Raw genomic sequence first — 24,214 nt, 5'->3', positions numbered from 1 at the left:
GAGAGTAGAGGGACTAGGGTTTGGTTTTGGGGGAGAGGAAATAGAAGAGTGTGTTATTGTTTTCTTGAGAGAAAAGGAAATTTTTAAATAAATGATTAGATGTGTAAGAGTGAAATGATTAGGGCTAAACCAATGAATGGGTAAGGCTCTTACTCTTCCTAGGGTAGGTTTCCTAGGCTCTTGAGAACCCTAGGTATAGCCTTGCCGCCCCGCCCCTTCTCTCTCTCCTCCCTTGGAAAAGACGTATATGCCCTTGCACCTTCTTACCTCTCTCCTTAGACACTCAAGTGCCCTTTGGTAATTTTAGTTTTCTAAAATTCCTTAAAATTTTACGCTATAGTTTTTAAATACAACCAAGCTTAATTAATCAAATTAAATGTGATCCTAAAATAAAATTTTTCATATATCACATAATTTTGGTAATTTTATCAAATTGACCAAAATGCCCTTAGAGGCTCGAGCGAGAAATTCTCATTATTAAGCCCGATTGATTAGAATTCAAATATCAATCAATTTTTCTTAAACTTATTGGCTCGGCCAGCCTTTGGTTCTTTTGGTGTAACTCGATCTTATGGAATGCACTCAGGGAATCTTGTCCGGCCTGCACGTTGATGGACCCGGATCTTGCTAGCTGGAGTTCGGCACCTGTGGTGGCCTTGGGGATGAAAAATCTCTGGCACCTCCTGTAGGAGCGGCTGCTGGTCCTAGATGGTTCTCATCAGGCTGGACAACTAGGGATGAAGCCTCCCTTTCATCTTCAAGAGCCCTGGGCTCCTTTGGTGCTTCCACATTTTCGGGTGGCAGAGGATTCTTCATGGAGGCTTTCAGCTGATCTCCGTCAAGGTGGACCTCAACCTCTCGTGGTTCTCTCAAACGCTTAGAACATCTTGGCATCTCTCTCTGCCAGAATCAATAGAAGAACAGTGGCTTGACACTTATCCTTCCCACAGATGGCGCCAAACTGTTGATGGTAAGAACTCGTCAACTAAGTTAGATCAAGAACTTTATGAGCTGTAAAAGAAGTGAAGTTAAACTGACTAAACTTCAAGCAAACGTCCTTACCATTTCAAGAACACATAATGTTAATGCTAGAATTCTAGAGTGAAAAATAGAGAGAATGTATAATATCTATTTTCATTAGCAATAACTGGTTACAAAATTCTCAAAAATTTCTACCTCCTTCTCAGGTGAAGGGAGGCCATATTTATAGTAGACCGGTATTGACTCACCGTACATGGTGGTCCCTAGCGACACGACCATATATATGCATTATTACTCTAGATGATTTTATCCAAGATACAGTGGGGACCATGGGCCTATGAAACCAAGCTCCAATAAGTTATCATAAATTTACTAACTTGTTAATTCCTCATGACTCCACTAAAGACTAGGAATTGCACTCTTGAATTCATAGAATGCTCTATAACAAATATAGATACTCTATTAATTATCCATTGGTACAACCATAATTGTCACTCAATCCTCTATAGACGGTCTACAATGAGATGGGACTAAAATACCGTTTTACCCCTCGTTGTATTTTATCCTTAAAACACTTAGTTCCTTGTAAATGATATTTCAGTAAACTAATATTAATTACTGAAATGAGATCTCTATCATTTAGCACCTTGAACCAAACTAAAAGGAAACCATCATTTCACTTCTTCATCAGAAGTTATAGATGTTCATATCTATGATTAACACTCCCACTCAATTATACTACCGAGTTCCCAAGATGTAAGTATGGGCTAGTCTGTAGGGTAAGTTGGTAACGCAAAAGTCAAAGAACTCAAATAATACAATCAGTTAGAATACTAACCACTCAAAATTTAGATTGAATTGACCTATGGTCAACTGTATGATATGACTAGAATAGATAATAAAGGTATGTTTACTTATCCTATCAGTTGTCAATATCGGTCCAGTGCGATGTAACAAATACATCTGATCTTATATACTTTCCTAATGTTCTGAAAAGAACATAACACTACAATGTGTAAGTAGATCATATCGTATATTGGCAAGTCAGTGTAAATCATGTACACTGACTAATCTTAGGACTAACTTATTTTGTACATATTATCATATTTATATTCCACTGTGATTACATCACTATAAATACGATTAGCTATATGCTCGGGATTTAATAGAAGTTTATATTAAACAAATAATCATGAAAATAAAACATGTGAGCAAAGTGATTGACCGAGTCAAAAAATTATTTCTATTATTTTATTGATAATTAAATGAGATTACAAAGAAATTGGGTTTTAATTAGGGCATAAAACCTCAACAAACTCCCACTTGCACTAATTGAAACTAATGCCTTAATTCTACTAATCCCATTTCCTTGATATGCTTATCAAATGTAGCTTCTGGTAGTGTCTTTGTAAACGGATCTACAAGATTTTCTTCAAATGCAATCTTAATAACCTTCACATCTCCCTTGGCCACATATTCTCAAATAATGTAATACTTCCTTTCTATATGCTTACTCCTCTTGTGACTACGAGGTTCTTTCGAGTTGGCTATCGCTCCTGTATTGTCACAAAACAACACAATCGGTTTATCCATTTCTGAAATAACACCAAGATCCAAATAGAAATTTTTTAGCCAGACTATTTCCTTAGTTGCTTCTAACGCGGCTATGTACTCAGCCTCCATGGTGGAATTTAAGATTACAGACTGCTTTACGCTTCTCCATATCACAGCCCCACCCCCAAGAGTAAACACCATTCCAGAAGTAGACATCCTGTCATCGACATCAGTCTAAAAATCTGAATCGGTGTAGCCTACAGGATTCAGAACACCACCCTTGTAGATTAACATATAATCCCTAGTTCGCCTTAAATACTTCAGGATATTCTTAACTGCTATGCAATGTTCCAGTCCTGGGTTTGATTAATACCTGCTCACTACTCCCACTACATAGAAGATATCTAGTCTAGTACACAACTGGCATACATTAGACTTCCAACTGCAGATGCGTAAGGAACTTTTCTCATTGCATCTTCCTCTTCAGGAGTCTGGGGAGACTGCTTCTTTGAAATATGAATTCCATGGCGGGACGATAAATGTCCTTTCTTGGAATTTGTCATTGAGAAATGTTCAAGCACTTTATTTATGTAAGTTGTGTGAGACAGAGCTAAGAGTTTGTTCTTTCTATCCCTGATGATCTGGATACCTAGAACATAACTTGCTTCACCCAAATCCTTCATCTGGAATTGAGTGCTCAGCCAATTCTTCACATCTGACAATTTCTTAACATTATTGCCAATGAGTAAGATATCATCTACATAAAGAACCATGAATACCACTATTTGATTTGCCTTCAGTTTGTAAACACAAGGCTCATCAATATTTTGTTCAAAGTCATAAGTTTTGATTATTTCATCAAACCTACGATTCCAGGAATGATAAGCTTATTTAAGTCCAAAAATGGACCTATTCAACTTGCAAACTTTCCCTTCTTGTCCAGCTACTTTAAAACCTTCTGGTTGATCCATATAAATGACTTCGTCAAGCTTCCCTTAAGAAAAGTTGTCTTGACGTCCATTTGCCATATCTCATAGTCGAGAGCGGCTGCTATGGATAGGAGGATGCGAATGGACTTGAGCATGGATACCGGATTAAAAGTTTCCTCATAGTCTAGACCTTCTCTTTGCATATAACCCTTTGCCACTACTCGAGCTTTATAAGTTGATATTTCCATCAACATCTCGTTTCTTCTTGTAGATCCACTTGCACCCCATGGCCCTAAAGTCACTAGGTGCTTCCATAAGATCTTAGACAGAATTTGAGTACATGGACTCAATTTCCTGTTTCATGGCTTCGAGCCATGGTTCCTCTTCAGGGCTTGCCATTGCCTGTTTGAAAGACAACAGATCATCATCACTAGTGTCACCAACAACCATATTGGTTTTACCATCCAAACCATATCGAACTGGGTTCCTAGAAACCCTCCCACTACGTGAGTCTCCGTGGCTGTTTGCTTGGGAATAGTGGTACTTTCTTCATTTAAATCGACTTGCGTCGGTTGGACATTAAGAGTGGAAATTTCATCATCAACTCACGTTGATGACAATGGAACATTGGTTGGAGTCAATTCTTTAACCATCTCCTCTAAAACTACTTTGCTACGTAATTTGAAGTTTTGGACATAGTTATTTTCTAGAAAAGTAGCATTCATAGAAGTAAACACTTTCTTTTCTTAATGACTATAGAAAATTCCACCCCGAGTACCTTTAGGATAGCCAACGAACATGAAAACTTCAGTTTGCGGTCCTAGCTTTCCTTCCTTTTTCCTCAGGATGTGGGCGGGACACCCCACGATTATATAATGGCATTAACTAGGTTCACGACCATTTCAGCATTCTAAAGGTCTTTTGGGGATTGATTTAGATGACATAACATTGAGAATGTCGTTCGCGGTTTCAATTTCATGTCCCCAGAACGAAGTTGGTAGATTTGAGTTACTAAGCATGCATTTAACCATTTCCAATAAAGTTCTATTTCGGCGTTTCGCTACACAATTTTGTTGCGGAGTACCTGGGGCAGTAAGTTGTGATAAAATCCCAAGTTCATATAAATGATCTTGTAACTGCATATCCAAATATTCTCCACCCCTATCAGATCGCAAGATCTTTGGCGTTTTACCTAATTGGTTCTGAGCCATCGCTAGGAATTCCTGAAACTTTGAAAATGTTTATGATTTCCTATGCATTAGGTAAAGACATGAGTATCTAGAGTAATCGTCAATGAAAGTGACAAAATACTCAAAACATCCCCTGGCTTGTACATTCAGAGGTCCACAAACATCTGAATGCACAAGTCCAAGTGGTTCTTTGGCCATATCACCCTTTGTAGAGAATGGACGCTTGGTCAGTTTTCCTTCTAGACAAGATTCACAGACAGGTAATTCACCTAAGGTGAGTTCCCTCAATGGCCCATCCTTTTAAGTCTTTGAATCCTATCATAGCCAATGTGACATAGTCTCAAGTGCCATAAATACGTCATATTATCATTATCGGTCTTTTGACGTTTATTGGTCCTACATTTAGCTACTTTGAATAAATCATTGTTAAGAGCGAGGGGTTCGTTAGGTCACAGAATATAAAGTCTGTTTTCCAAACATGCAATACACAATTGTGATCCATTGAAGGAAATAGATATTTTAGAACTTGTGAGAGTCATAACAAATTGTTTTAATTGCAACATGGAAACTGAAATTAAATTTCTACTAAAATCTAGAATAAAAAAGATCTCTTTTAAAATTAAGTATTTATTTCTGAACTTCAGACGAGTTTTTCCTCTAGCTTGGCCCACAACGAACGCTCCATTCCCAACTCTAAGCTTTAAGCCACCTTCGTCCAATTCCTCCCACGATTCAAGAAGTTGTAAAGAGTTGCAAACATGGTTGGTAGATCCAGAATCAATAATCCAAATAGATTTATCATTCTCTAAAACACATGTTTCCAAGATAAATGAACTATAATCATTACCTTTGTTTTTAGCTGCTAGAAACTTGGGGCAATCATGTTTCCAATTCCCCTTCTCTTTGCCGTGAAAACACTTATCTTTACCTTTCTTATTTTTCATGTTTATCCCCTTAGGCATTTGTGCACTAGGTTATGCACTCTTCTTTGCAGCCTTTGTAGGCTTGGGGTTGTTGTTTTGTCCACGTTTCCTCTTGTTTCCAACTTTTGAAGACGAAGCTCGGTTAGCTTTAGTCTTAGCTGGATCAGCAACAAAAACAATAGTCTTATTTTCTCCTCCTTTACTAGGTCAACCCATGATAGGCTCAAAAATCTTAAGCTCGTTCATGAGCTGCGTCAAACCATAGTTGAGTTGATCATGAACGTGCGGACACGGTGCCATTCGAGCATTCAGGGTGTCATCTCGTATGTGCGGAGACGGTGCTCTCCAAGCATTTATGGTGCCATCACGAGCATTGACGGTGCCATCACGAACGTGCAGACACGATGCTCGTTCTGGGGATTCCTTAATCATAACGAACTCGAAGTTGTCACCAATCAACTCTATGTTGATATTCTGCTTCCAATTAAGGATGTTTTCTCCAGTGCGTTTTGCCATCAAAAGTTGAGAAATGATGGGAGTAGACACAGACACTACTTAACTAAAAACTACAAATTATCAATAAAATAGAAATCAATCACATTTTCCCAATAAAACTCATATTCACACAAATTTCAATAAATAGCACAACATATACCAAAATATGTAAGATATGAGAAAAAAATACCAAAATAATCATATCTCTATTTCTTTAGGTTTTTAACTAATCTATGATATCCTTGTCCAGGTTGGCGAGAGTCAAAAATACCACTAGTTAAATATAGTTGTAAACTTATTTAATAATGGACATCATTATTAACAACCTACTATTCGATCAAAATAAGAAAACAAAATCTCTTATTTTATGAGCTAGACTCACGGTTTCGATAATCATATATTCAGTCCTAGTAGTCACCGTAGGGGTGAGTCTAGTAGAATTTGACCTATAATTATCAATCTTTCAAAATTTAAAGGGGGATGAATCAAAGCGTCTCGAGGCCCCATTAAGCTATTGACTTTGTTAAACTAATAGTGGAGATCGAATATAATTCTTAAAATAAGCTCATTATAAAATTAAAAATAGTATTTTTATTATTATCGAAAATTAATGACTGGTTCTCCAAAAAATTGTAGGATTATAATTTTTAAAACCAAAGTCCTATAATTTCCTATTAATTCTAAAGTGTCACATTGAAACAAATGCAATTAATTTAGAATTAATTTGTTGCTAATCAATATTTAGGTTTAACTAATATAATGAACTTATACAATTAAGTCCAACTCAGGTAAATGTGCCTTAACAATTGGGCTTGTATGGAGGAGGATTGGGTCCAGTATGCCGTTCCCACTACAAAGGCCTCCAATCTTCCATACAAGGTCCAAAAGACAGGAATTTAAACATTCGTTTTATTAATTGTTATTAATTGATTCGGCTCATTTGCCCACTATAGTCATGCAAAGCAAATGGGTCTTCACAAATGGAATCACCCACAAGAGAAGATGTAAACTTTACATTTTCTAATAGGCCCAAATAAAACCTATCATTTTATGAATATTTTATTTGACAAAATCCATATATCTAACAAGCATATGGGCCACTATATGCATCTAAGCCCAATTGCAAAAATACCACATATAGTGCATATAGACATGTTATAATTGGATGGGCCTATTCATGTTATTATATGAGCAAGTCTATGAATTTATGCAAAAATACCACAATTAATTATCTATAATTTATCGAAAAATTCGAATTAATTAATTTTTTACAAAAATAAGTCAATTTAAATGAAATTTATCAACAATTAACAAAAGTTAATTTAAATTTCATTTATCAACAATCAACTTGGTTTAGGTTAATTTGAAAAAAAAAATATATCAATTTAATTTAAACAAGATTTATCAACAATTAAATTAAAGTTAATTTAAATCCCATTTATTAAAAAAAATATTTTATTAATTGGTTTGAAAAAAAATGATATTTTTCAAAATTTAACCGATTTTAAATTTTAAAATCAATATCTTAACTATTTTTAAAAAATATCTTGTGTTGTTACAACAATAAGCTAATATTTTAACCATAAAAAATATATTAATAGTTATAACAACCATATAATATCTTAAAATAATTAAACAAATTCAAACTTCCATGAAAATATCTAACTAACAAAATTTCAAATTTCAAATAATTTAAATATTAAAATAACTATGGAATAAATAGATATTTATATTTTCAAATAAAGATTTAATAAAAATAATAAGCATTTTAGAAGAAAATATCTTAAATATTTCATATCTTAATTCTAATATTTTAATATATTAAAAGATTTAAAATTAAATTGTTAGTCTATTTTTAAATTTTAATTTTAACCTTTGTAGAAAATATCTAATTTTTTAAATCTCGACCAACAAAATATCTTATTTAAAAAAAACATTTGTAAATACAAAAACAAATCTGATATTTTTGGTTTTGATTATAAATAATTAATTTTTACAATTTTATTTTTTAAAAATAAAAAAAATTGGCTGAACTGTATTCATGACGGGTACTATTCATCGTGGTCGAGGTGTGTGCGCAGACAGGGGTGGCTGCCGATGGGTGCGCGCGCGATGTGGCATAGAAAACACAACAAAATAATATAAAAATTGCCAATAATCACATAAAATCAATATGCTTCATAAAAACATGAAAATCCATCCAATTATTCAAACACATCAAATATTCCAATTTTTAACATGTTCACGCATGAAAATAAAGATTACCAAAGGCTCTGAGGCCAGTTGTTGGGATGTAGATCTAATATTAAACAAATTAATATGAGATAACCTAGAACATGTTTCTAAAATTGAATTCAATGAGAAATAATGATAAGAATATACTTACATTATACACAGCGGAAAGAATGAGTCATTTCTTCAGTTTCTCTAACCCTTGTATCCTTTCTGTCGCAGAGTATTACCAAGAAACTGAACCGATATTCAATTTTCTTCACACCCTTCCAAAGTATCATTAGAATCACCTAAACTAGGGTGAGAAATTCTCAACACATGAGATAGATACAGAGAGAAGAAGAGAAAAGAATAATGAGGCTTAGAAAAGGAATTATGTTTGTAGGGAGAATATAAAACCTATCAGAAACTTGTATTTTCACCTCTCTCTTAACATTCATTTTATAGACTCATTTATGTCATTTATTTAATTAAAAAATCAATAAACTAATAGTCAATTAACAACCCTAGGTCGAAATTATCATGGGCTTTAGGCCTGTGAAACTTCTCATTTGATTATAAGCCCATTAGACTTAAAATCAAGACCTGTATTATTTTTCTATTGATTTAATTAATTAAATAATTATTTAAATCATTGATCAAATTAATTATTTATAATTCTAACCTTGATTTAAACTTATTTATTAATTTAGATATCAATTTATCTTAATTAATAAATCTGCCATAATTTTTCTTTTCTTCTAAAAAATACATAACTCTGCGAAACTATCCAAAATTGACATGGTCAACTTTGATAATTCTAATTGATAATTAAATCAATTAATTGAGACTATCTAGATGATTTTATCCAAGGTACAATGGGGACCATGGGCCTATGAAATCAAGCTCTAATAAGTTATCATAAATCTAACAAATAAATTTACTAACTTATTAATTCCTCGTAACTCCACTAAATACTCGGAATTGCTCTCTTGAATTCATAGAACGCTCTATAACAAATATAGATACGCTATTAATTATCCATTGTTACAACCATAATTTTCACTCAATCCTCTATAGACGGTCTACAATGAGATGGGAGTAAAATACCGTTTTACCCATCATTGTATTTTGTCCTTAAAACACTTAGTTCCTTGTAAATGATATTTCAGTAAACTAATATTAATTACTGAAATGAGATCTCTATTATTTAGCACCTTGAACCAAACTAAAAGGAAACCATCATTGCACTTCTTCATCAAAAGCTATAGATGTTCATATCTATAATACAATTAGTTAGAATACTAACCACTCAGAATTGAGATTGAATTGACCTATGGTCAACTGTATGATATGACTAGAATAGATAATAACGGTATGTTTACATATCATATCAATTGTCAATATCGGTCCAGTCCGATGTAACAAATACATCCGATCTTATCAATTTTGCTAATGTTCTAGAAAGAACATAACACTACAATGTGTAAGTAGATTATATCGTAGATTGGCAAATCAGTGTAAATCTTATTCACTAACTAATCTTAGGACTAACTTATTTTGAACATATTATCATATTTATATTCCACTATGATTACGTCACTATAAATACGATTAGCAATATGCTCGGGATTTAATAGAAGTTGATATTAAACAAATAATCATGAAAAAAAAACATGTGAGCAAAGTGATTGACCAATTCAAAAAATAGTTTCTATTCTTTTATTGATAATTAAATGACATTACAAAGAAAATGAGTTTTAATTAAGGTATAAAACCCCAATATTTTCCCAATCATAACAAGCACCACAGTAGAAAGAGTGAGGTAAAGTAAATATTTTCTTAAAGATTAAATTCGAATCGGTTGGAAGCAAATGATGATAGGCTCTCCAAATAAAATGCTTTATCTTAGGGGGAATTTTTGAATGCCAAAGTTTTGTTCACCTTTTTTTAATGAAGACAGGATTAGAGTTGGAGGTTTGGGCTAGATGATAGGTACACTTAACTGTAAAACAGCCAAAAGAATGCAGGCTCCAAATTAAACAATCTGGCTTATTCAGAGAAGTAATAGGAATTGCTAAAATTGCATCAACAATTTCTTTTGGAAAATAAGATTTTAGCTTATTACTATCCCAAGAACCAAAAGGAGAAATGAAAAAAGAGACCATGTGAGACGGAAGATTAGCATTGGAGTTACAAGAGATAAATCTAAAGTTAGGTATCCAGTAGGCTTTAAGAATGTTAACTGAGTTACCATTGCATATCTTCCATATAAAACCCCTTTTGAGAAGGTTTGTCCCCCAAAGAATGTTTTGCCATGTGTAAGAAGGGGAATGACCTCTTTTGGCATCCAAAAAATGAGAATTGCTAAAGTGTCTTGCCTGCAACAGCTTGGACAAAAGAGCGTCAGCGATTTAAGGATTTGCTAGGCTTGTTTAGCAAGTAAGGCTTGATTATAATCTGTTAAAGAGCGAAATCCTAACCCTCCGAATAATTTTGATGTAGAAAGAGTGGACCATATTTTCCAATGAATATTAGAATTTTGACCCATAGAATTCCAGCAAAATTTAGCCATAAGAGATTCTATTCTTCAGCAAATGCTTACAGGCAACTTAAAACAGGTCATAGCATATGTAGGGATGGATTGAATGATAGACTTTAAAAGAACTTCCGTACCAGTCCTAGAGAAACAGCTGCTCTTCCAAGTATTCAAGAAAGATTTTACTGTATTCAAAATAAAGTTCAAAGAAAAGTTTTTAGACCAACCAAAACATTAAGGAAGACCAAAATATTTACCAATAAAATTTTTATTGTCTAGACCTAAGATTTGGAGCAACGATTCTGAAGATTGATGATTAGTATTTGTATAAAAAAGAACAGATGATTTAGTGAAATTAACTAGTTGGCCATAAGCTCTATGATAGATTTCTAAAGTATCTTTAATAGCACTCGATGAGATAGGGTCAATTTTAATAATAATGAAAAAAGAATGCTATCATCTGCAAACAAAAGATGAGATATGTGATGAGCATTCCTTGAAATCTCAATACAGTGTACCAAACCAGCCTGTTCTTTTAGAGGCAAAACTGAAGACAAACCTTCCTATTGACGAATTCCCTTGGAGGGAGTAATTCAACCAAAAACCTGACCATTAAAGCAAAAACTTATAGAAACAGTAGAAAGACAATTCATAATTAAAGAAGTAAATCTACGAGGAAAGGTAAAAACATGCATAGTAGATTCTAAGAAACCCCATTCCACTCTGTCAAAAGCTTTGGCATATCTAATTTAAGAGCTGCCCAACCCGATTGAACAATTTTCCTATGATTAATGGCATGTATTAATTCATGAGCAATCAAAATATTATAAAAAATTGTTTGCTTATAAAGAAAAGCACTTTGTGAAACATATATTATACTACACAAAATTGGCTTAAGATGACTAACTAAAACTCTAGAAATAACATTATACAAAGTAAAGCAGAGACTAATAGGCCTAAAATCTTTAAGAGAACTAGCATTAGATTTTTTTTGAAATAAGGACTAAAAGTGTAGAATTAATAATAGATATATCAACCTGTCATTAAGAAATCTTAAAATAGCATTAGTTAAATAAGTACCCAAAATGTTCCAATTTATTTTATAAAAATATGCATTAAAACGATCTAGATCAGTGGTTTTATCACATGATTACTTAAAAAGGGGTTTCTTAACCTCATAAGGAGAAAAGACTTTATTTAGATCATATTGAACTTGAGATATCATATTTGTAATACCTGAAAGTATATAAGAAACATCAGTATAGAATTAATACCTTGAGAAGTGAAAAAGATAAGAAAAATAAGTAGATATAACTTTACAAATACCTGGAAAAGAGGCGACAGTGGATCCATTATCTAAAGATAAACCTCAAATAGTGTTAATCTTATTTCTATGAGAAGCTTTCTTATGAAAAAACTTAGTATTTTTATCTCCAGCATTAAGATAGCTAAGCCTGGATCTTTGTTTCTAATACAGTTCCTCTTTGTACAGAAGTGCATCGAGCTAAGATTGAAGCTACTTAATAGTAATAAGAGTTTGAGAAGTAAAAGGTACATTGCTTTGTAGATTAGTTAACTTAGTTTGAACGATACAATTACGAAAAGGATGAAACGAAAAGTGATTCCTTTTTTTAAGAGATAAAGTACAACCATTTTGTCAAGACAATAAAGAGGATAAAGGATAAGAATTATTATTATAAAAGGAATGCTCAGTAAGCCAATATTTTAAAAAAGAAAACATTTTTTACAAGATCTTCTATTTACAATAAAATCATAAGTACTAACTTGAGAGCATGGTGATTCGAGCCATAAATCCCTAAAAGAAAGAGAGAAGCAGAAGGATAAATATCCTGCAAGTTATTATTTACAATGCACCAATCTAAACCTCAAAAGTAGTATTATTAGACTAGGTATATCTAGGACACAGAATAAGGCAGCTAGGAAACAATGAAAATTTATTAATAATGTCATTGAAGTCATTCATAATTTGTTGAGAAGGCCTAGCATTACTAAGTTTATAACCAGAAAATAGGTTAGCATTCAAATGACCAATAATAAGCCAAGGTAAAAGAAGAACAACATCATATAACTTAGATAATAAAGACCAAGAAAGAGAGTGATTATTAGCATAAGGAAAATCATAGAAACCAGAGACAAATTATAATGACCCAACTAATTCTAAGACTTTGGACCATTAAAACTACTAGACTTAGCCATTATTTTTTAGAAAACATACATAAGAAATATTCATAACTTTATTAAAAACTCCAAAATAAATATTGAAATATATAAATGAGCAGTATGGGATCCCATTGTTTTAAAATAAAATATAATTTTAAACTAAAGGAAATTGTTTACAAAACTAAATGCGAAAAATACATAAAAACATAATTTAAAGAGACTAAAAAAAACGCCGTCCTCAAATCGTCACGCATTCCATCGATTCATCCTTAATATACAAGCCAAGCTACCAAGAATCCTTCCGCCGTCATAACTATTTTCCTGCATCATATAAAAAAAAATAAATAAATAAAGAAGTGAACCTAATGCCCAGCAAGGAAAATCTACTAGCACATATAACATAAAACATAAACATAAGACTACAAAACATATAACTATAAATCATGCATTATAATAGTCATCATACTTTTTGAGGCTTGCTAGCTAAGCAATCATATGCCCATAAATTTACGAGACTTAGTTATCTAAACAAATCATATAAATTTATGGGGCTCGTTATCTAAACAATCATATGCCCAAGGAATATATTATTGGGACTTGTTATCTAAACATGTTATATGTTTGTTATCTAAACAAATTATATGCTTGTTGTCTAAACAATTATATGCTCAAAAACTAAAACATATCATACATAAACATATCAAAACATAAAAGCACATAAAATCTATCCTATTTTCCTTACCAACACCGGGATATTTGAGAACAAGGACAAAATTTGGAACGCTCCTAAAACCAACAACAAGAATGGTAAGTATTTCTAAAGATAAGAGAGGATAAAGAAGAGAACTAAACCACCAAGAAAAAGCTTACCGAAAAGAAACCTTAAGTTCAAATAACTTAAATACATAACCAAGAATCCAAAACAATGAGTTAGGATTTGAGTAAAGAAAACTAAAAGAAACTAAAGGTTCATACAAAAATGAACTTAAGAATAGGAATACATTTGGATGTAGTAGAACCGATCTACACCTCGATATTGAAAACACACTCTATATCTCACTTCTCAAGTGTTTATAAAGCTTAAGATGATAAAGCTTTAATCACAAAATGTTTATCACTTTAAAGTAATCCTAACAACTTGAAGGCTCTGAACACAGCTTGAAGAATGAGAGAAATGGCTAGGTACTAGGTCTAGTCCTATTTATAAAGTTCAAGGTGTGAAAATATCTTCTTTTAGCTTGAATAAAATACTGAATATTAATTGAAAAATATTTGAATATTCGTTCAACAGGTGCTTAAGACTCGGTCAAATACATTCAGAGACTATTAGGGATGAATCAAGCTCGGTTTCTACAACGTTTGAGAAAGTGGTCCTAGGGCCGATATATCGCCCACCCTAGGCAATATATCGTCTGGCCCCATGTCCCGAGTGCTCGTGAATTCGATTGTACGAAGTTGACATGTTTTTCGTATCTCCCGTGCGGCGATATATCGCCCCTATAGCTGCGATATATCGGCATACGTTGAAATATTAGACACGTAATTGCACTTTATCAGCTTAATTTGAATTGGATAAACAGCTGTGACTGAGTCATAATACGATTTTAAAGTTGCTGAAAGGTTCTAGAGCTTCTAGATCTTTCTTTTTAATTAAACTATTCATCAAAATACTTAAATCTTTAATAAACATGCACACGACAAGTATCATGATCTTATTAGTTCTATCTAAACCTTATACTATAATAAATGATATCTTTATAATCAGCTATATTAATCAAACCTTATATTATAATTAATATTCTTAAACTATAGGTTAAACTTATAAAATCTATAGGTGTTGCTACGAGTGTTCAACTAAGTCCCGGTTTGAACCAAAATCCACAGTAACTATTATACTATAACTACTACTACTACTATCTAACTAAGTAAAATTCTGGGACTTTACACAAATATCATGAAGCATCATTTGAAAAAGTTACATAACAATCTATATGGTTAAGAGAATTAGATGAAATATTAATATTTACATCATCTACCCATAACAAAATTAACCCTCCCTCCAGGTTCCTTCTAGGACTTCAAAGTCATTATCAAAATGCACCATATTCTTAAATCTATTTACAGAGCCATTAATAAGCCTTGTTTCATAAATAAATAAAACAAATGGCTTGTGCTGCCTAACAAGAAGAGAGAGTTGTTTGAATGCCCAATGACTCCAAACCTCGAGCATTCCAACTTATAATGCTCATTTTTTTGGGCAGGTAAGCTCAACATCACCCGCCTGTTCATTATCAGAAGAGGAACCAACACTACAAAAAAAAAAAATTTAAGACTCGCATTGCGCGCCCTCAATAACAGAGCCGCAAAAAGTGAAGTTTTGTAGGGCGAGCACACATTGCATGCCCTAAAAGAATGATTTTAGAGTGATTTTAGAGAGAGCAGTGCGCGTCAAATTCGTTGAGTGTCTTTTTGGAGCTTGTCGCATGCACTAAAATAATTTTTTTAGGATGCGCAATGCACGTCCATAAAGATTTCGTTGAATGAACAAGCAAGAGTTCAATGTTATTGGGACACACATTGAGTGCCCTTAAAAGTTAATTTTTTTTTTTTAAATTAATTTTTTTTTTTTTAAATGCAGCTATATTTTTCAAATTTAAATTTCAATAGAGACTAATATACATCAAAATTCCTTATCAAAATATCACAATAAAAAAATTAAATAATTCACACACAAATTTGATAATAAACACTAAATTCTTTTCGTGATGAAAAATTTATACAAAGACACATGATGCTAAGCTCCTTAAAACCTCTACATTATTAAGATATTCTCAACTTCAATAAGATAATAAACTTCAGTACTTCACTATTTCTAATCCTATATTTCACAATAAAAATGATAGCATATATCGAAAAAAAAAAACTGTTATGTATGAAGCATCTACAATTACAAGCAAAGAAGCATGCCTCCCCCCCAACAATCTTGTTGTGACCAAGTGTAGCTGCTACTTTATCCCCAATATTTATTATAGGCACTGCAGTAGAGATCCGAAATTTCATATAAAACTATAATAATTAAAATTCTACTAAGAGAACCGAAAGCTAGAAACAATATCAACACTAGCATAAAAATCAGAGGATAAAACTAAGGTGGTTAACAAGAAAACAAAACTAAGGTACTAAAACTAAAACAAGAAAATAAAATTAAGCACTCAATATTATATTAAAGATATTACGAATAACAGTAATTTATCAGTGGCTCAAACCAATAAAATTATTCCAAGTGTGAAGTATAATATTGAATCACTGATTAAGAAACATTTATGTATATATTTGTATCTAGGAAATCTGATAAAACAGCAGCAGTATATCACATCACAATAGTGCATGGAGTGACCACTTCTCAAAACTGAAAACATTCTATATGCATGATTCACGTGCAAGGGTAAGAGAAGTGGTTATATGAGTGTAGTGTAGTGTTCCGTACATAATGCATATGAGTGCAGTGTAGTATTCCATACATAATTTGACCATCAAAATAAGTACCAGTTGATGAAAGAAATGAAGCCAAGTAGCCATAGTCTACAAAAAAAAATTAATATGGGTATTCACTCTCTTAACAATGCTAGTCTCTCAGTGCAACCATTAGCTATAAAATGTCTCACAAACAAAACCCAAATATATGTGTGTACATACCAACATATTAATGATCAAAATTTTTTTTTGTCCATTCTACATTTCACTTTGTATCTTATTATCAACAATCCCATGATAGACATCAATGAAATACTACCACTACGAAAAACGATATCAAATAAAGATTAAAAATCCAGCCAATAAAAGAAAAAAAAAACCACAAACCCCGAAATCAATATCACCAATATTGCATGAAATGTAGAAAGAGAACAGAAAAATAGGGAAACTCTGTATGTACCTTCAAGTAATGAACTTTACACAACTGCTGTCTCAGCTTGCAACAAACAACCTCTCTGTTTCATTGTTCCATGCTCGCTCTCTTTCTGATTTCAACCAAGACTACATGCTTTCTTCTTTTTTCCACAAATTCCAATCACTTATTCATTTTCAATTTATATACCAACAAAATTAGAAATCAAGTTCAAATTAGTGTATGAAAATATATCATAACACGCTCACTCGGATTAAGTAAAATTGTAAAGTTACAAGTTCAATTAGAGAGAGATTTCCTATGGTGTTCTTTTTGCCAGTCGCAATCTCTAGTAGTAGAAATCCAAAACTATGTACACATCAGACTTGACAGAGAAAATTCCATTCAGGGCATATTCTGGAGACATACCCACAACATATAACTAATTGGACACAATCACCAACTGTATTAGTATTGATAAGTATAGACAACTTATTCTTAACTCATTATTCCTTACAAACACAAATAAATTCATGTATTATGCATAAATATAAATAAATGTTGTTAAAAAGGGTAATCATTCAACCCAATAAAAATTACAACTGCAAATAAAGCAATTTTTTTACAAAATGTTTCACAAAAATGGAAACTTACTGATCGATGTGGACAACATGAGACAGAGCTAGAAAAGAAGCAACCACACCACTTCCTACGATTACCACTCTCTTCTTATCAACACCCTGCAACAAAGACAATCAATATCGCTAATTTGTATTCAAGAAGTTATGCACAAAAGAACATATTAGATCCCAGCCTATAGAAGTAAAAGGAAAAAAAAAATTCTCATGACCATAAAACAACCTCAGATCATCAAGAATGCACCAGAGAAAATAAGCAGAAGAGAAAAAGTCTGAAATCCATATGTGTATATATATATATACATATATATAAATCTGCATAACACAAATAATATTGTGACTTGTAAAACAAAATGCGGTATCAAATAAACTTCTCTGTAGGTCTTGTTCCTTATGGCCTAACGCCAAATAAACAAAATCAAATACTGTACGTGGGCCAATCAGGTCTAAAACTCAAAGTTCATGGCATGTATATATAATTTTTATTTGATGAATAACTAATTTGGTGAGCCCAATTTTATAAACAAAGCGACACAGAAGCATTAAAAGAATCAAAATTATCTTAGTTCTTTTTGGAAATTACCTCAAACTTTAGGGGACCAATTGTAATGCTCCCACTTCAAATAATTGCATTCAAAAAGCTATATACTGTGAGAAAAAAGAAATCATTATCTATCTTTAATTGAAAATCAACGAGATTGAAAAATTGAAGAAAAAAAAAAATGAACCAGTGAACCCAATGCAAATTATTTTATTTTAAAGAATACTGTACCTTAAGGCATAATGGCAAATACATCAACAACCCAAATCCTAAAAATTTAAAGAGGAGCCAATCCTATCAAATAACAAAACTAACTTATGATTTTCAAACCAAAAATCATGTACCAGGGGAGGGAAATATACTAACCTGGATTTTAATGGGTTCTCAGATTCCACAACGAGTTGAAGCCCAGACTAGCGATAATGGAAAAGGAGGCAAGAGACGTCCGTAGAGCCCAGCGCTGTTCGTCCGTGAGTGAGAGAGTTCATCCTCATCGTTTGCTTAGTTTCCAAGATCGCGAGAGAGAGAGAGAACGACTCAGAGCAATAAATTAGTTAGGGTTAGTTTCAAGACAATAAAATGTCACCTTTTATTTTTAATTTTTTTAAAACGAGGTTTTAATGGCGCACATTAAATTCTTTTTAAGACGTCCAAACTGCGCCTCGACTATTTTAAGGCACATTCTTTTCATTGGGCTGTCTTCAGAACAAGCATAATTACGGGAATTTAAAAATAATTTAGGGGAAACTTCGTATTTACCCGTTTTTAGGGTTCATTAACTAAATATACCCAGCAACAATATCTAATTAATTTATACGCGGTTTTATAGTGATATTTTTTATACTACCCTTACTCAAATACACCTAATTAGCTCTTCTCAACATAAGTTTTCTCCCTCTTCCATCGATTTTCCACCACCATCTCCACTGCACAACCACCTCTATCATTGTCATTGTCACTGATCCTTCACTATTGCACTTCTGTTCCTTCGCCATTGCCACCCTTATTATTTGTTTGGTGAGTTTTTCATTCTTTTGAGACTGAATTTCTCTCTTCCTCCTTCCTCAATTTTTATTTTTTTTTAATTTTTTGAAGTGTATGCGTTTGTTGCGATCATACATATAAATACATATGTGTATAAAAATTTAGTGTAGTTATATGAAATTGAATATTCCATATTATACACAATTTAAAATGTCTTCTAAGTGTTTGTTAAAATTACTCAAAAAAACTGTGAAGATGTTATTGCAAAACTCATGCATCATTTAATCATTGTTTGGTGTATGGTTTTATTTCTGGTTAATGGATTGGTGGACTCCTTGTGTTAAGGAGTTGCGTGTTAAAAAAAATTAAGATTTAAATAGTATTTGGATCGTGAAAGAGGAATATAAGAGAAAAATAAATCGAATAACATTAATTAATTCTTTCACCATGATCAACTCCATTCCCTATGTCATTGACACCCTAACTTTGTCATCCAATTGGTGAGTTCTTCAAATTTCTGAATTGTTGTCTATGTTATTGTCACTACACCTCCCTACACAGAACAATCATCCGTCTGCCACTGCCACTGGGATCATTATCATTATCATGGAGAGTTTTTCTTCATTTTCATAAATTTATAGTGCTAGGTGTTTGATAAAATGCCTCTATGTAAACTAGTAATTTCTGGTATAGCTAAGTGTTGGCCACTATATTTGTTGATGTTTGTTTATATGACTTTTGGATTTATATGTTTTTTATGTTAATGCTATATTTGGCTCTTTGATTTGGAATTAGATATGCTGTAATGAATTCTTAAACCTCTCTGATGTTTGACATGTGTGATGGTCATTTCTGGGATCATTATTCTTGTACCTTTTTGTCCAAAATTATTGGTTTAATTGATTTTATATTTTCTGTAGGTTTGTACATGTGAGTTCTGCAGGAATTACTCAACCTCACAGACCAGGTCTTGATCTAAGTAAACAACCACCTGCCGTCCGCTTGAACAAGGAATTAGATTTTATCATGACATTTAAGTTGAAGGTTTGTAGCTTGAACTCAATGAAAGCTTTCGTTGTTTGGGGTGATTGTGTTAGATATTATACTTAGGTTTTGTTAAATTAATTTAGAGTTTGTTTTTATGTAACTGTTTAGCTAAATGAACAAATGTGTTTGGTTACAGCTGTTAAATATTGTTTTGGTGTATTAGTGAAACTCTATAAATACAAAGCTCAGTAGCTCAATCCATTACTTGATCAGAGCTTTTATCAAACACTTTCTATTCTTTACATGGTATCAGCCAAATCATCGATCCTCTTCTTCAACTTTCCCTTGTTTCTTTTACTTGCTTGATTCTTCAATGGCTTCCGACACTTCTCACAGTAATGCTCCAATGGTAGAATCTCCCGCTCCTCCAATGAAAACTCCTTTGTTTGGCTTCTCTGCCCTCACTGCTCAGCTATTGTAGAATACAGTAGGTTTTGCTTCTCTTGACTAGATTTGGCATATGTGATTGCACATTCTAGCTGAAGATCAGACTCTCTTAACTGCCTCTCAAGGGAATCAACCTTGTCAGAGGCACCATCACCACACTTAAGAAGGCCCAGCTCTTCATTAAGCTCCATATTGGTCACTTGGTTTCAGCATTTTCAGCCCTACTTTCTACTTTACATATCCTTACTTTAGAATCTGCAATAACATTTTCCATTTCATTGATTCTGCAACATAGAGCATTAAGCTCTTCCTGACTACCATTTGTAGAAGACTTTGCATTCAGCAGCAGAAACTTATATTCTTTCAGCTCTTTCTCAAGCAAGTTGACCATTTCACCCAAAGTAAAGGCTTCTGAATTGGCAAGAATTAATTATCTTCAGCGTCTCTCAATTTGGATTTTAGTTCGTTTGTCTGTGCAACAAGCAAGTCATTAAATTTTGCATTGCTGCTTTCCAACTTGCTTAAAGAATTTTCTTTAGCCTTCAGGTCTTCCTCGGAACCTTCAAGCTTTGATCTTAGCTGAGTCTCTTGTTGAGCTGAACTATTCAAACTTAGCTGGAGTATCTGGAATTGACCCAACACCTCTTTTGAAATTCCCATTGAAACCACAGCCATATTATCTGCCTCAAACAATCTTTCCCAAACATCTTCTGTTTCATCTCCCATGCAGTATACTTCTTGTTCTGAGGAGACCAGCCTTTGATTTAGTTCTTCTTCAACTTGTCTTAATTCTATCATTTTCTTTTCGTGATCCATTTCTCTTGCCAAAGATTTCTCCAGCATCCTCAAAATATGTCTTTGTTGTTCAGCAGATTGCATTCTAATTTTAAGACCAATGGTGTAAATTATGAAAGTATTAGTTTAAATTTTTAGCCATTGAATGTTGGAGGTTTAAATTTTGTTGTAAAATAACATTATTATCTTCATCTTCATGATAAACATCTTTTGCATTACTTTGATTCTTCTTATTGAGTCACAAATATAATTGACACCTAGTTTTGCAAAATTGTGTTTGCCTTAAGTTAAGTGGAGTTAATGCAAAAAGTATATTGAATTGATTTTTTTTTTAAATTTATATCCAAGATAAAGGAATAAGCTCTCATGGTTGTGTTATTTTTTATTGCAGGAAATGGACAAGATAATATTATTTGTAGTTTTTAACGGAAGATGGAATGCAAACAACAAATATGTTGATCATGAAGTGAAAATATTGATGGTGGAAAAGGATATTAAGTGCGTGGAATTGGTAAAAAAAAAAAGATATAAAAAGAGCTCAGATTGAATGAAAGTTTGATTTCAACAAACTTGCTTTTTGATGCAAAAATGGATACAAGCAAAGGAATGAAGATAGAAAGTGATGACAATTTACAAGTCTATCTAAACTTGAACAAGACTATGGAAGAGTTGAAAAAATGTCCTCCCATCGTTGAAGTAGAACAGAGAAACCAAACCCTTTCTTTGCCAAGAGAAGCTAGCATTCCATCTGCTTTAGCAAGCAATGCAACAAATCACAGTTTGACTATCACAGACCCTAATACGATTACTGCAAGCACTAGTAAGATAAAGAGCGCCTCAACACAAGAATCCAACAAAATTACAGAACACGGGCAAGAAGCTCAATCACCTCTGCATGTATTGCCAAATATGGAGATTGAAGATATAAGAGTCAATTATGTTTTCAAGAATAAGACTGATCTAAAATATACACTTGCGAAAATCGCCATCAAGAAACACTTTCAGTATAGAATTGGAAATTCATGTTCAGAAGCATTTTGGGCAAAATGCATAAATGAAAATTGTGGCTGGTATATACGCACAAGAAGCACAAAAGTATCAGACTACTTTCGAGTTATCAAGTACCATAAATAACACACATGCTCCTTAAATCACATAAATTTTGAAAATAGACAAGCAAGTGCAAAAGTCATCAGTAGTTACTTCAAAGAGAAGTTTCATGACCCAGGATCAACCTATCGACCAAGGCAAATAATACGAGACATGAGAGATGAACATGGGGTAGGTGTAACGTACAATAAAGCATGAAGAGCAAAAGAACTTGTAGTTGATGATGTTAGAGGGTCAAATGAGGAAAGTTATGCATTGTTACCTTCATACTTGTATACGCTAAAGTTGGCCAACCCAGGAACTATCACAAGAGTATATAAAGATGAAGAAAACAGGTATGAATAATATTTATGATTTGCATTCCTATATTAAGGGCTTTACTGTTCACAATCCATACCTTACATTTCTAGGAATTGGTAGTTTTTTCTTTAAATTTTATAGGTTTAAATATATGTTTATTGCTTTTGGTGCTTCATTGGATGGATGGAAACACTATAGACCAGTTATAGTGGTAGATGGAACATTTTTAAAGACGAAATGTGGAGGTACACTATATGTAGCTTGTGTTAAAGATGGAAACAATCACATTTTTTCGCTCGCCTTTGGAATTGGGGATTCAGAAAATGACAATGCATGGATATGGTTCTTTACAAGACTAAAAGAAGCAATAGGAGATTGAGAAAACTTGTGCATAGTATCTGACAGGCATAAAAGCATCTGTTATCCAAAGAATAGGCATGGATGACGTGGCAGACATTTTTAACACGTGGCAGACATTTTTAACACGTGGCTGACACCTGGCAAAGGTGTTGTTCGACTATCGACCAGGGAGATTCCCCTGGCATAACATCTGCCAGCTTAGTCGTATACTTCGTATGTTTTGAGAAGATCTTGTACATTTATAATCATATCTGAGATTATCTCCCATAATTCCCGAGTATCTGATTATTTAGGAAAGAATATCTGTAACAAATTTATGTAATCCTCCTTGAGCCTATAAATAGAGAAGAAATAGCTCAAAGAGGGGACTTTTTTGGCTGATTTGAGTTTGTGCTTTACAAGAGAATTATAGCTATTATCTTTTGATTGTATTATTCATCCATCTAAGGCTGGTGAAACTCGGAGAATCCTAGTTCTTTGATCACACCTTTGAGAATCAATATCAATAATAGCTTAAGTGGATGTAGGTCGTTACCAATTCGTGGGGCTGAACCACTATAATTTGTTGTGTCGTTTACTGTTCTTTCCATTAGATCTATTTCAATACCTTCTGTCACATCAAGCATTTGACTCCGTGTCAGTTGACCAAAACAAGGGTCAACATTCTGGTGCTTTCATTGAGAGCTTGAGACAAGGTTGTTGAAGCACTAATGGCAAAGACAAAAAAGAAGACTGGGCAGGTGGCTGGCACTGCACCATCTCAATCTCCTCCTCCGAACATGGCTGAAAATGAGCCACACTTGTAATTTGATGAGGAGGAACTGGACTCCGAAATGCTGAGAAATACCCTGGGAGTATTGCAAGACGAATTGGCCAATCTGAGGGCCAGTCAAGAAAGAGCTACGGAGACTATGGCACAACAGCAGCAAGAAATAGAGTGTCAGCGCCAAGAGCTGAGTGAAAGATAGGCGGAGATGGACCGTCATCAGAGGGATGACATGGTAGCCCTCGAAGCAGCCCTGCAATTGGCTAGGAATCAGGCTGCACCTGCCTCGCAGCCTGATCAACCCTCAAATGGGCCACCTCAAAGGGGTCCCAATCCTAGCCCTCCAATCCAGCCAACGAGCCCTCAAAGGCCGGAGCAGCCATCAATGCCTCAGGAT

At 33.4% G+C, this 24,214-nt stretch overlaps 1 long non-coding RNA gene and 1 pseudogene across 2 annotated transcripts; both read right to left on the bottom strand.

The window, feature by feature from the left end:
- Positions 1-13,059: 13,059 nt before the first annotated feature.
- LOC133782551 (uncharacterized) lies at positions 13,060-18,945 on the bottom strand. 2 transcript variants are annotated; one of them, XR_009870572.1, is made up of 6 exons: positions 18,435-18,945; positions 18,111-18,175; positions 17,544-17,629; positions 16,938-17,075; positions 13,746-16,038; positions 13,060-13,324 (listed from the first exon to the last, which is right to left on the bottom strand). It is a non-coding gene; the product is annotated as an uncharacterized LOC133782551 (long non-coding RNA). The 2 variants fall into 2 exon arrangements; XR_009870573.1 differs by lacking the exon at positions 13,746-16,038 and having other exon boundaries at positions 18,435-18,746.
- Positions 18,946-20,500: 1,555 nt separating this feature from the next.
- On the bottom strand, positions 20,501-21,386 carry LOC133785481 (WPP domain-interacting tail-anchored protein 1-like; annotated as a pseudogene).
- Positions 21,387-24,214: the final 2,828 nt, after the last annotated feature.

Source organism: Humulus lupulus, chromosome 6 (genome assembly GCF_963169125.1).
Source record: "Humulus lupulus chromosome 6, drHumLupu1.1, whole genome shotgun sequence".
NCBI lineage: Eukaryota > Viridiplantae > Streptophyta > Magnoliopsida > Rosales > Cannabaceae > Humulus > Humulus lupulus.
This window is presented reverse-complemented; position numbering and strand designations above follow the sequence as displayed.